A 12,333-nucleotide genomic window follows, 5' to 3' on the forward strand; every position below is an offset into this window, starting at 1 on the left:
GTGTGTGTGTGTGTGTGTGTGTGTGTGTGTGTGTGTGTGTGTGTGTGTGTGTTACACACAAAGTAGAAAAAGCCAAGAGTTAAATGGATGTTTGTTGGTGTCACTGACCTTACAGACCACTTCTACCAACGTCATCAACATGCGTCGCTGCCATGTTGAACAGAGGGAGTACTTGGATGGAGATGACCTATCTGCCAAATCAAATAATTTATTAAGTTTCATGACCAGGGAACTGGAAGAAAGCAATGCAACACAGAAGTTAATGTATGTGGAGACATTTGAGCTGCCTGACAAGCAACTAAAATTAGCTGAAATACACGATTAATTTAGTTTTAAGTGGTGCCACATTTGTAAGGAACATGCATTTGTGTGATGAGCAGTAGAGCTGAGTATGTGGGTTGTGCACAGGAAAAAATGGCTAAATCTTCTCTGCCAAACAGCTTATTTTACTGTTCTTATTGACTTGTTTTGAGCTTCTGGTACCCCCAGATGCTTCCAATCAGGTGCAAGATKATGTAAGATTTATTGCCAAGAAGCATTGTTACAACAAAGAAATAATTCACCACACAACTTTTCTTACTTTTTGTGCTAAGTAAATTTAGGCAGAAATTGAGCAACTTTGACCCCTATGAGGATGTGCATGTGAGAAAATGGACAAATAATTTAAATTTTTTTTTTCTAAATCTAAACTAGTTTACAAATAAAGACCTCTATCATTTTTTTTTACTGGAGCTGGCCTTCCAACATGGTGATTAAATCGTTTATACACAGGATATGAGAGCATTATGAAGCAAACAGGACTTTGTAATTATTAGAGACTGAATCATCTTTAGGAGGACAGAGAGAAACTTTTATGTAAGAATGATTTTAAAGGGTTTTATTGTTCAGTTTGGAAAAACATTTTTTTCCTCATCATGRACTCACTAAATTAAGCATCCCAACGCACCGTCAGAGTGCCCATACATGACCCTAGGATGTGGTTTGTGTGAACCTTTAAGCAAGAGTGACTCCAGTTAAATTTGATCATAGCTTATTTTCCCATCCCTCCTCCTCCTGTTCTGCTCTCTCCTCCCTTCATGAAGCTGTGGAAACACAGCTGGCTTGTCATTGCTTTAGTTACGCTCACTGCTTAAAAATAGCTCCTGCTATACTCCCTTTCCATGTTCAGCTGCTGGTCATCATTTTGAAGCACTTTTTAAAGCACTATAGAGGAAAAAAGTTTTAAGTAGAAAGCCATGAGTTTTGTTTGAGTTTTCTTAAAAGCTCTCTTAAAGGCCCTGATCTTGTGTTTGATTGTGGATGTATGGTTTGAAGAAAGGCTCTTTTATACCTTTACAGAGAGTATTTGTGCGTAGTGTTATGACTCTGTTTTGTCCACAAATGTGCGACACGGTCAACGCAGAGAGGTTGGTTGGCACTTTTGGAGAAGTAACACAGTTTAGGCTGTACTCTYGAATCCAGTGGAAAGTTTTAATTTTTACGTCATACTTTAAAGATGCTGTGTTTTTTCTTTAAAGGGTGAAACATAATAGAGTTCAATAAGAATTTGCATGCCTCAAAGCATGCTTAAAATGGGTCTTTATTTTTCTTAAGGACAAAGTGAAATGCATCTGAAAAGGTCGATTTGGCCTTTTGATGAAGTCTGAAATAAAACTTGTGTGATTTAGAATTTTGTTGAACAGACTTAGTTAATTAATTAATTTATTTTKTCCCATTTCAGTTCTTGTGAAACATATACAAATATAGGTAAAGCAATAGAAAATAATCAAAATAATCAGTTTTGTACCATTTAGTTTTTAAAGCTGATGGTAAGCCAAGTTTTCAGCTTTAAAACCTTGATAAAGAAAACTGTAGTGTAGTAATTCTTGATAAAAAATCCTAATAACACAATAATATCAGTATTGCATATTGATTGGAACCTAAAAAATATTATTTAAGTGTATTTGCTTACAGTTGAATCTTAATAAAAGTCATTTTTGTGAAAGCGTGAGTTTGCTGTTGTTGGAAAGTTTCAGATGTGCTGTAGGTGYGTTTGTTTCTTGTGCAGATGTGTGGCTCGGTGGGAAATCTCTCCCGCCGCAGGTTTGATGCTTGTCAAGTTTTCCCAGTTTTGTTGGTTTTTCAGCCAGTACTTCAACCCSTCTTCCGTTTACCTTTCTTAGTGCCTCCCAGACTCTGTGGTGGTAGTGGACGACAAATCATGTCGGCATGATTAATGGTGGTTTCAGCTGCACCCAGCACAGATTGGACTTTATGGGAATTCCAACCATCGCAAAGCCACAGGCTCCCAAGGGAAAGTGTAAGATAGGAAGAGAAACACAGACTTAAGTGGTGACCTTCTTTTTTCTGAGTAAGCATTCGAGCCACAGAACACAGGAGAAGTAGACCACTGTGTGGTTGATGCTGTTCTTGGAGTGCTCATTAAGAATTTTTTTGTTCCACAGCAGTTGAGTAAAAGACGTATTTCATCATAACTTAATGTAATAATTTGTCCAGCAGCAGGACGTCTGTATTATTTGATATCTAATAAAGATTCAATATTGGCAACTAAATAAAAAAAATTAAACCTTTTCCTTTTTGAGTTGCTGTTATCTGAAATGGAGCAATGCACAGCTGTTTAGTCAAAGCTATTCTGTTTCTGTGAAAATATCTCTGGTTTTAGAAGCACAAAAAGAGTCAACAAAGGACCCCAGAAAACAAGCATGCCAGTAAAAGATATATATTCACTAAATTGGTATTTCATTTCTTTAGGACTGAATGCAACATCATGCAAACTAGTTTCAGGCTGCAAGAAGCTTCACTGCACCTGAGAAATTTAAAAGCCAAGCAGACATAGGTATCATTTTTATCTTCATTCTGGTTATCCTTTAAAATAAACGRGTTAAACCTAAACCCTGCGAGACACCTGTGTTCCGCTTTCCATGAAAACAGAAGCCAGAAAGTCTAGCAAGTGGTGAAACTGAAATTCACTGATTTTAGTTGAGGCCGTTTCTCTCAGCTGTCGAGGGTCACAGACCGTAGGAGACAACAAGAAACAGTTTCATGTGCGTTGTTGAACAAACTGTTCGGACAGTTAATGTGTGTATTTTCAGTGTATTATAAGCTCAACAAAATCTTGTCTGCTTTTTCCTTTTTTCTTTCCTTTACGGTTTTCCCTTGGGCCTTATTTCAGCTAGATTCACTGTTGCTTAGGGTACCTTTTTATTATTGTAAGAACATACATCATGTATACCTTCACTGTGATTTATGACAGAGGAATGTGGAAAAGTGTCTGACACTGACAATTAAAAAAACTGGTATCTTCACTTGGTGTCTTAGTCAYACAAACAGCGGTGCTAGCTGTAGCTGCTGCATTTGTTAATGCTGTGAAAAATATGATGGTCTCCCACAAAGGGTTTGGTTTGGTTTATTCGGTTGTTTTTTAAATTAATCTACTAGATCCTTTTTTGTTTATTAATAAAATTTAAATCAAGGAAGACCAGGCCAGTAACCTATGTCTGCCGGTACAGACCGCTTAAAAGCCTTTATGCAGCTGCTGTCAACCACCAAGGCCCCTCCCCAGGTGGGGGCCACAGGACTCCCATTAGCCCCACCCCTGAGGGCCCCCCTGATGCCCCAAACCCCGATACCCCAGCACATCTTCAACAATGCCCCACAGGATGAGATCAAAGCCCCCACCCCCCCACTATGTGATGGAAACTAGTCAAAGGAGCCCAGAGAGGTTGATCTGATATGGAGGCAGAGGCTGTCTCAAAACTGATATGATCCAACAAAAGGTCTCTAGACTGGTTATACTAAAATTGTTTTTATTTTTCTGATTCACGAGAATAGTTTTCTTTGCCATACAAAAGGCTGTAAAAATCATRCGTGCTGAGTTTTTCTCCAAGGTGATGTCAACTAGTCAAGTAGTCCAATAAGCAAGTGGATAAGAAGGGTGGAATTTCAGACRCTTAGAAAAATCTTCACTCTGAACAGGTGGACAGAACCAGAAGGCGTGGATGTAATTGTCAAATACAGGAGTTAGACAATGAAAGTGAAACACCTGTCATTTTAGTGTTGGAGGTTTCATGGATAAATTGGACCAGCCTGGTGATCAATCTTCATTAATTGCACATTGCACTAGTAAGAGCAGAGTGTGAATGTTTAATTAACAGGGTAAAARCACAGTTTTGCTCAAAATATTGCAATGCACACAACATTATGGGTGACATACCAGAGTTCAAAACAGGACAAATTGTTGGTACACATCTTGCTGGTGCATCTGTGACCAAGACAGCAAGTCTTTGTGATGTATCAAGAGCTACAATATCCAGGGTAATGTCAGCATACCACCAAGAAGGACAAACCACATCCAACAGGATTAACTGTGGACTCAAGAGGAAGCTGTCATAAAGGGATGCTATGAAAACCAGGTGTTTCGGTTTCATTATTTAACCCCTGTATATTGCCTGTGCACCATAAGCAGGTATTAGATGACATAAAACCCATCCTGAACATCCGTTGACCTGTATACTGTACTCTGTGAAGGATTTTGTATTGTATTAATTGTAAATTGGGGTTTCTAGTAATTTTAAAAGTTCTTAAACGTACAGTATCTGAGGCAAAGTTGACTGACAAATCTGTTTCTCATTTCACAACAGGAAGAAATATCAATTCATCTATTTTAGATAGTTATTTAGAGATAAAGTCTACCCCCTCAAATATATGTTCCAGGTATCCGATTCCTACACCTCCAATCTGGGAAGCTTATCATAGTATTTTGTTGTAGGGTCTCCGGGTTGTTCCAGATGGCTGTACGTCTGCATGAGATTAGTGAAGACTCTGTCATTACTGTATAAGAAACTCCCACCATGTTGTCAGAGAGTAGCTGAGATTGATGCTTTTAAAGCATACCTGACGTTTTATGCTTGAACTATTAAGTCCAAAATCATTATATTAGTTTGTTTCTGTTCTATGTCTAGCCAGGATCCATCTAGGGAGTTATGTTTCACCCATCTTGAGATGTATTGTAGCCGGTTGGCTAAGAAGTAATGATAAAAGTTGGGCAGATCTAGTCATTTCTCTTTGGTCTTCTGTAGCATTTTTAAGCTAATATGTGGGGGTTTATCTTTCCAAAGAAATTTTAGAGATGACTGAGTCCAGGGATATAAACCAGTCAGTTGATGGTTTCTTTGAATCATTGAGAATAAATAATTTATTCTTGGCAAAACCAACAATTTCTATTGAAGCAACCCTGGCTTAGGATCTACCTAACCCTAAAGGTTTTGTCAGGAGTAGATAGTGACTGGAGGGTAAATGTGTGTTTTTCTAAAACTACATATGTTAAAGATATAAGAACATAAAAATGAACTCTTTGCTTTAAACATATCTTAGTCAGTGTTCCCTAAAAAGTGAGCAAACATGCATGTTCACACACAGCTTTGGTAAAAACCAGTTTGACTTCAGCACCTCCAGACAGAGGCCTTGGGGCTGGTTTTCTTCCAAGCTTGTTATCAGGCTTGTACATTAAAATGAAGCACCTAATACAAAAATAGTTCAATCTATTTGTTTTTTAGTTCACCACTGACTGAGTTTTCTTTCTTAAAATAGAACTTGTTTATCAAAAACTTTAACACTGGTGGTCCAAATTTATAATAAATGTTCAATTTAAAGGAGAAAAAATCTCAGTAATTTTAGCATTTTAGTTTTTGCCCCAGTAGTACAGTCCAGTAGCCTACCTGTAAAGTTCCAGGTGTAGTAATTAAAGGGAGTCTAAGAAAACCCTTTCTCTAGTTTAGACATTAGTTAATTTACAATTTGCTCAACAACTGTTGTATCATGGAAGAACTGAGTGAAAAGGTGTGACAAATTTGCAAATTACTGTTTAAACTTATAAGTGTTGAATGCAGGTTTTTTGAAAGTAAACACTGTTTTCAGTTTATTGTTGTTATTAGTCACTGCCTGTCTGTGTTTTGGTTCCTCACCTTGTGGGAGGGTTTGGGGTTTCACCATCTGTGGATGTGAAACTGAACGGGTCCACTTTTAGCCTCAAGAGGCATCTGGTAACTAACAAATGTTAAACAGTCAATTGGCTTTAAACTTGCACACCAAAATATATTTATTTCTCTACTGTCTATGAAGGTGCAGAAATTGATTTAGAAAATAAGTTAGAAAGCAAAATAAACATTAAAAGACAAAAACTTGAAACAAAGGAAGAGTGGGACTGAAATGCTCTTGGAATTAAGGAATGTCTAAGGTAAGCAAGTGGTGTCCTAATTAAAGAAGTAGAATAGAAAGTAATAGTAGAATGAAAGAATGAATGAATAGAAATATAAAGTAATAGTAGTAGAATGCCCCAAAGAGTGGGAGTTTTTAAAGTATAAATACAATAGAGGGAAAAAAAATATTAAATTGAGCTTGTCAGGATTGTCAGTAAAGAAAGAAAAATGTACAACAGTAGATTTACACTGCAATGAAATAAAACAAAAGATTCGGCACATTAAAACAACACAAGCCAATTATCCTATTGGGTTGCTTTCAAAATAAGCTTTCATTTTAAGTCTAACCACAAGCCAGTTTCACAGGAAAATTAGCCAGCGTCAAGTTTTTCTTTCCATTTAACTGTTTCACAGGGATATAGATAACAAACAAAAAAACTCAGGGTTTGCACACGTGAGGGTTTGTTTCGTTGTTACGATAATGCATTAAATTACTTCGTCTCATATTGATTATACTGGTTTGTGTTGCAGTAAATGATGACAACGTATAACACTGCTGTAGGTCCAAGTTATAGGACCTACASATAGACTTAAATATATAGAACACTGGACTGAGCCCTGCCCATACCGTCCACTGGTAGCATCTGTGACAGCATGGAGGAGCAGAAACAGAGACCAAACAGGGCAATGGCTCACATCCACCATAGAAACTAACAGATAAACAGCAAGCTGAACCGCATCTGTTTCACAAATTATCGGTCATGCTTTTACAATAAATTAATAACTATGTTAATTTCATTTAACAATCATGTAAAACAGCAGATTTATACCAGAAAAATATATAATTTRTAARTAACAATGATCWAAACCAGACCTGAAGTCAGCCTGTAACTTAGAYTTTAGCTAGTTGAAAAATGATAACTTCAGCTAGTAATAAAGTATATTTATTATTTCTTCTTACTGTCATAAAAATAAGAATATTTATTTACCAGTCAACAGTTAGAAAATGTTCTCTGGTTATAGGATGGAACTTGTCTCTATTAGCTAACCATCTTCTTAACAGGTCAGGTTCCTCTAACAGAAACCTAAAAATACTTAAATTTATAATAATATTTTACATAGGTCTAAATATTAATCAGAGGACAAATCAGCTGTAAAATATTACAGCTGATTTACAGCTGTTAAACTGTTGCATGATTCAACAGTGCTCTCTGTATACCCACTATATGCCCCACAAGCTAATATCTGCTAACCAGTTCAATAAATAACAGTGATTACATCGACTTTATAAGATTATTTTAATTTTAAATTGTTACATTATGTTCTGCTCAGATCACATTGAGATAAGATCAAATCTGCTTACTTGTGTTGTAAAATGAGACATTTTCCTGTTTATCTTCTGTTAATAAGTCCATAACACAAACAGCTTTTATGACACTATTTAAAACAGATAGATTATTATAAACTGTAAAATAGTAATAATAATTGGGTTAGTATTATTATTAATAGTTTTTATGATTTCTACATTGTCAGTCCTTTTTCTGCTCTGTTGTCAACATAGAGTAATGGGAAATCCAGACTTTTGACGCGTTAGCCATTAGCTTCACCAGCCGATCACACGGTCACGTGGTTTCTGCGCACTCCAGCTGTTCTATAGAACCTCCTTGGACCTACAGCAGACATGTTAAGCACAAAAGCAGTGGTGGCTGGTGGATTTTTCTCCAGGGTGTGCTACAACTCCAAAATAGACATATCTTAAAAAGCAATCAAACTTGTACTAAATTGTTTCATGACAGTGTATTTATTAAACAAATCCAAATAATAAAACAGTCAAGTAGTTTTTATTTTTAGTACATAAATGTTGCTCTTCTGTAACTTGAGAAGCAAATTTCTTCATGACTCTGGTTAAAGTCAGGAATGTTTTAACCAGATTCTTCACTATAAAGCATGGTYAGTGCAGTGAGATGTGATGTTGTACCTGAGGAAAGTCTGGATTCTCTTCAGTGTTGAGAAGCTCCTCTCAGATTCAGCTGTGGTCAGAGGAGATGTGATCAAAATCTTCAGCAGAGTCTCAGTCTCTGAAGGTGTCCTGCAGATTGTTCTTTATGAAGAGCTGGGACAGAGCCACAGCACCACTGCAGCTACTGAACTAGATCAGACTTGTTGGTCCTGTTCAGCATTGGGTGAGCCTCCATGGTCTTCACTGCTGCTTCAGAGAACTGTCCTGCAGGAACCKGTCTGCCTGCAGAAGTGCAGCACTGCAGGAGTAGACATAACCATTGTTTAGGTTGTCCGAGACAACCTATTTTCATTTCGGACAACCAGATCCTGTCTCCTGGTTTTTTTCCCCTGTGCAGAGAACTTCCTTTCTTTTATATATTTTTTTCAAATAAATATATCAAAGCCCTTCAGTTGAAAACACTACAATGATAGAAAAGATGTTTAAAAACTCTTTCCTCAGAAAGTCTTCAGTCCTAAGAACACTAACTGAAACTTTTAATAAGGTCATGTACACAGTTTACTCCAATTTAAATGAAAATGTTTGACCTGTAAGCAGAAAGCTTATGGATGTTGATTTTTGGTCTCTATTTCAAAAAGGACGAGGAGGAGAACGAGGAAGTTCTCCTCAAGCAGCTCCTAAAACTGTCAACCTGCTGACTGAGAACATTTGGATATAGTAAACTTTGTATACATATACTTATTAAATTAAATTTTCAATTTCCATTTAGGTCACCACACCACCACAGTTAAAAAAAATCCTAGGGGAAACCCTACTTCTACCATATGTCAACTTCAAATCTGTTTTATTTTATTATTATAATTTTTTTTTGCATTTGAAAGCACAATTTTGGCTTTTAGATAGCTGTAATCTTGCTTTCAACTGCCAACACGTATTGTTGATATTAATAATGAACACTTACAAGCTGTGCCAGCATATTAATCAGTTTTAGAGTCAAAGCAGGTGACACAGTGCCTACTCACGTCCTCAAGTTGAGGCTTATTTTCTCCAGCATGACGTAAATGCAGCTCAACTTCTCAGTCTTCAACAACACATGCTCCAACACTGTAAATATACACAAACAGGCCAGTAAAAACAGGAACAAAGATAAATGTGCCAAAGAAAAGAGAGGAAGAAAGTGTAGTTTTAAGATGGGCTCCGTGAAAGAGGGTGAAACATACTGGACAGTATTCATCTTTAAATGTTGGCTTAAATTCTAGTGGTGTAAGAAAATATCAATACAATGAAATATTCTGATATTTCATTTCCCAATACTGTAAATCACTATAAATTTTTAATTAAGGTTTTAAAATGTAAACTTTCATGCCCGTGGTTCATTTTTGTGTTGTAATTTAGCCTCCAGTCACTAATTGGCATCGGTCAGCCAACCATTTGGCTGCTTCACTCCTAAAGAGCCAGAGACTGCAATGGTAGCTCAAACGTTAGCATTGTGAGTAAACTTTAACACTACATTAACACTACATTAGCTGGGATGTCCCATATTTTAAGCCAGTACTGAAGTGGCTAAGTGCAATGACCATGAGTGCAGTGAAATGACTGGCACACTCATGCTCCCTCCTTAAAGGGCGCCATTACAGAAACACAGGCAGTAGCAGCTTCATTTCATTACTGAACTTTAGCACAAGATAAAGGCTATTGTTGGTGTAGTGGGTGACCATATTTGTTTAATATTTTAATATTATAAATCTAAAAGCTGCCACAAGTATATTATCAAACAATTTAATGGCACATTAAAACATGGATGAAATAAAAAGTCTGAAACACATAAAACACATAAAACAAAGTTTTTAAAATTATGTCAAAATATTGCATTACTTACACCATCGCAATTTGTTGCGACATATCATATTGAGACCCATGTGTCATGATCTGTAGCCTGGCCCTTGCCTTCCACGGTTCTGCTCAATTCTAGTTTACCTTCTCTGTATTATATCACCAAATTCTTGCCAATATATAATTTTATTTTTTAAACTTTTTTTTAGGCAGGTAATCTCATTGAGACATGCGGTCTCATTTACAAGATAGACCTGTGACACAAACCACATCAGTTACACCGCCCTAGTAAATTCAGCTTTTCCCTGACTGGGCACAAAGCTGTCCTTGTGGATTCAATAAATGTCTCTGCATGATTGAGCTGCAGGGATTGTGGACTGTGAGGCAGACAGATGCTAAAAAACTGAGAGTGACTCAAGTTTTGGGAGTGTTACTTTCTCTGCTGTGAGATTTTATTTATTTTTTTTGCTATTGTACCACAGTTTTTCCCTCCCTGAACTGCTGCCTGATTGTAAGCAGCTTTAAGGTGATAGTATAGTTATGAAAAGAGATAAGACTTTTATGATTGTGCTAAGTAAACCTTTAGGTACACATTTTCCTGTAATTTCCCTTCATGGGATCAATAAAATATCATTCATTCAGTTAAGTGTTTTTTAAAAGCTGGTTTTATTGAAGGTTGAGGGGGAACTGGATACATTAGCTGGTTTGCCAGTGGTCCTTATTTAAAAAATAAAATTGATTTACTTCATACTTTGTTTCACTTGATCTAATTATTCAAACTTTATTAATCAATTTACTTTCCAAAATTAAATGCTAAATGCCTTTTGTTTGTTCTCAATTTATTAATCTATACATTTATTTCGGTTTGTTTTCTTCTCTAATCCTGCTGTAATTCTCATCTTTACCCTACACATTTGATGTCAAGCTTGTATTCAAAGCACTTGTTGCCATTAGCATGGCTTTTGAAAGCCAATTCTCTCCGTCTTACACACAGCGGCCATGGACAAACAGCTGAGCTTTGTTCCCGCTGGGTATTGTTCAGAAGTCAACACGTCAGCTTTTCCTGTGGGGACACCAGTTTAACAGCCCACCAGCTCTTTCATCCTGGTGCAAACTTGCATGGATCTGCAAAATGTTGCAAGGAAGGGGAGGGCAGCTACATGTCTCATTTGACAGCAGGTGTGAACGTGCAGATATCATCAGCCCTGACCTGCTTGGTTTGAAAGGAATGCAGATGAAGGCTGCAGGTGGACCCGCTTTGAATAGTTGGATCAAACTATGAATAGGTTTTCCTGACATCTGCTGTAAAATCACTTTCCCCTGATATAAATGTATTGACGAACTCCCGATAATAGAGCTAGCTGAACTTTTTTGTTTTTATTTATTTATTTATTTGTTGGTAAAGCTTCAGCTAAAACCTGCAGCATGATGTCAGGGCTTGAGTACTGTTTTCAGAGGGGTTTGTCTTGAAAAGTGACAGTTTTATTTCTGGCGATAAACACACAGAAACAAGTCGCTGTAGGGAAAGAAAAAGTCTGAACAGCTTACGTGACTGAAGAGATGACATGTTAAAGCAGGAAGTCACAGAAATGACAAGAGGCTAAGAGATAAGCTTTAATTTATCAGCATGCAAAATATAGGAAGCTGCTTTGTAATTGGTTTCATTTTAAGGTTGTTTTTAACTAGTTTATTAAATATAATTATTATGACATGTATTCTACAAATGGGTCAATTGATCTGGGTTACATATTTTTTCAAAGCAGAATTTCCTCACTGGAGAATGACTTTGCTATAAAAGGTTTTATCCACATATGATTATCACAAATTTAGTCTTTGAGGGTGTGGTTGTATTGGAATTCCTGTTGTTTTAGTTTGTTTGTTTTTTAAGGAAAAACTTGCAGCCTGCGTTTGGACTTGCTGCTGTGTTGCTCTTATTAAGATAGTTTTATGAACTTGCAGAACATGTCTTGAATGTGTGTCAGAAAGGGAAATCAGGAAATGCTTCCATCTGTATGTTTGCTATTGCGTGATTTGTGTCAAAATCTAGGTAAAGTTTTATTTAATGCTTGCAGAAGTAACCAAGTTTGAAGGATATGGCTTTGTGTTGCTCAGCCTAAAAGGATGTTTTGCTTGTGTAAACTTCTTTCTCCCTAAAGAAAAAATAAATAAATAAAAGTTTGTTATTAGTCACTGCCTGTCTGTGTTTTGGTTCCTCACCTTGTGGGAATGTGTGCCAGAAAGATATCCGCTTTGCATAGTTGTATACACACACACGCATGTATACACACACGTAAGTGTGTGTGTGTGTGTGTGTGTGTGTGTGTGTGTGTGTGTGTGTGTGTG

The 12,333-nt window shown here is 36.8% G+C and overlaps 1 protein-coding gene across 1 annotated transcript in view; it reads left to right on the forward strand.

The window, feature by feature from the left end:
• LOC106530549 (rap guanine nucleotide exchange factor 6) overlaps window positions 1–12,333 on the forward strand; it is a gene marked incomplete at its 3' end in the record, with an annotated part of 39,790 nt that overhangs the window by 900 nt on the left and 26,557 nt on the right.

The sequence above is a fragment of the Austrofundulus limnaeus genome, unplaced genomic scaffold (assembly GCF_001266775.1).
Source record: "Austrofundulus limnaeus strain Quisiro unplaced genomic scaffold, Austrofundulus_limnaeus-1.0 Scaffold532, whole genome shotgun sequence".
In the NCBI taxonomy this organism is placed as follows: Eukaryota; Metazoa; Chordata; class Actinopteri; order Cyprinodontiformes; family Rivulidae; genus Austrofundulus; species Austrofundulus limnaeus.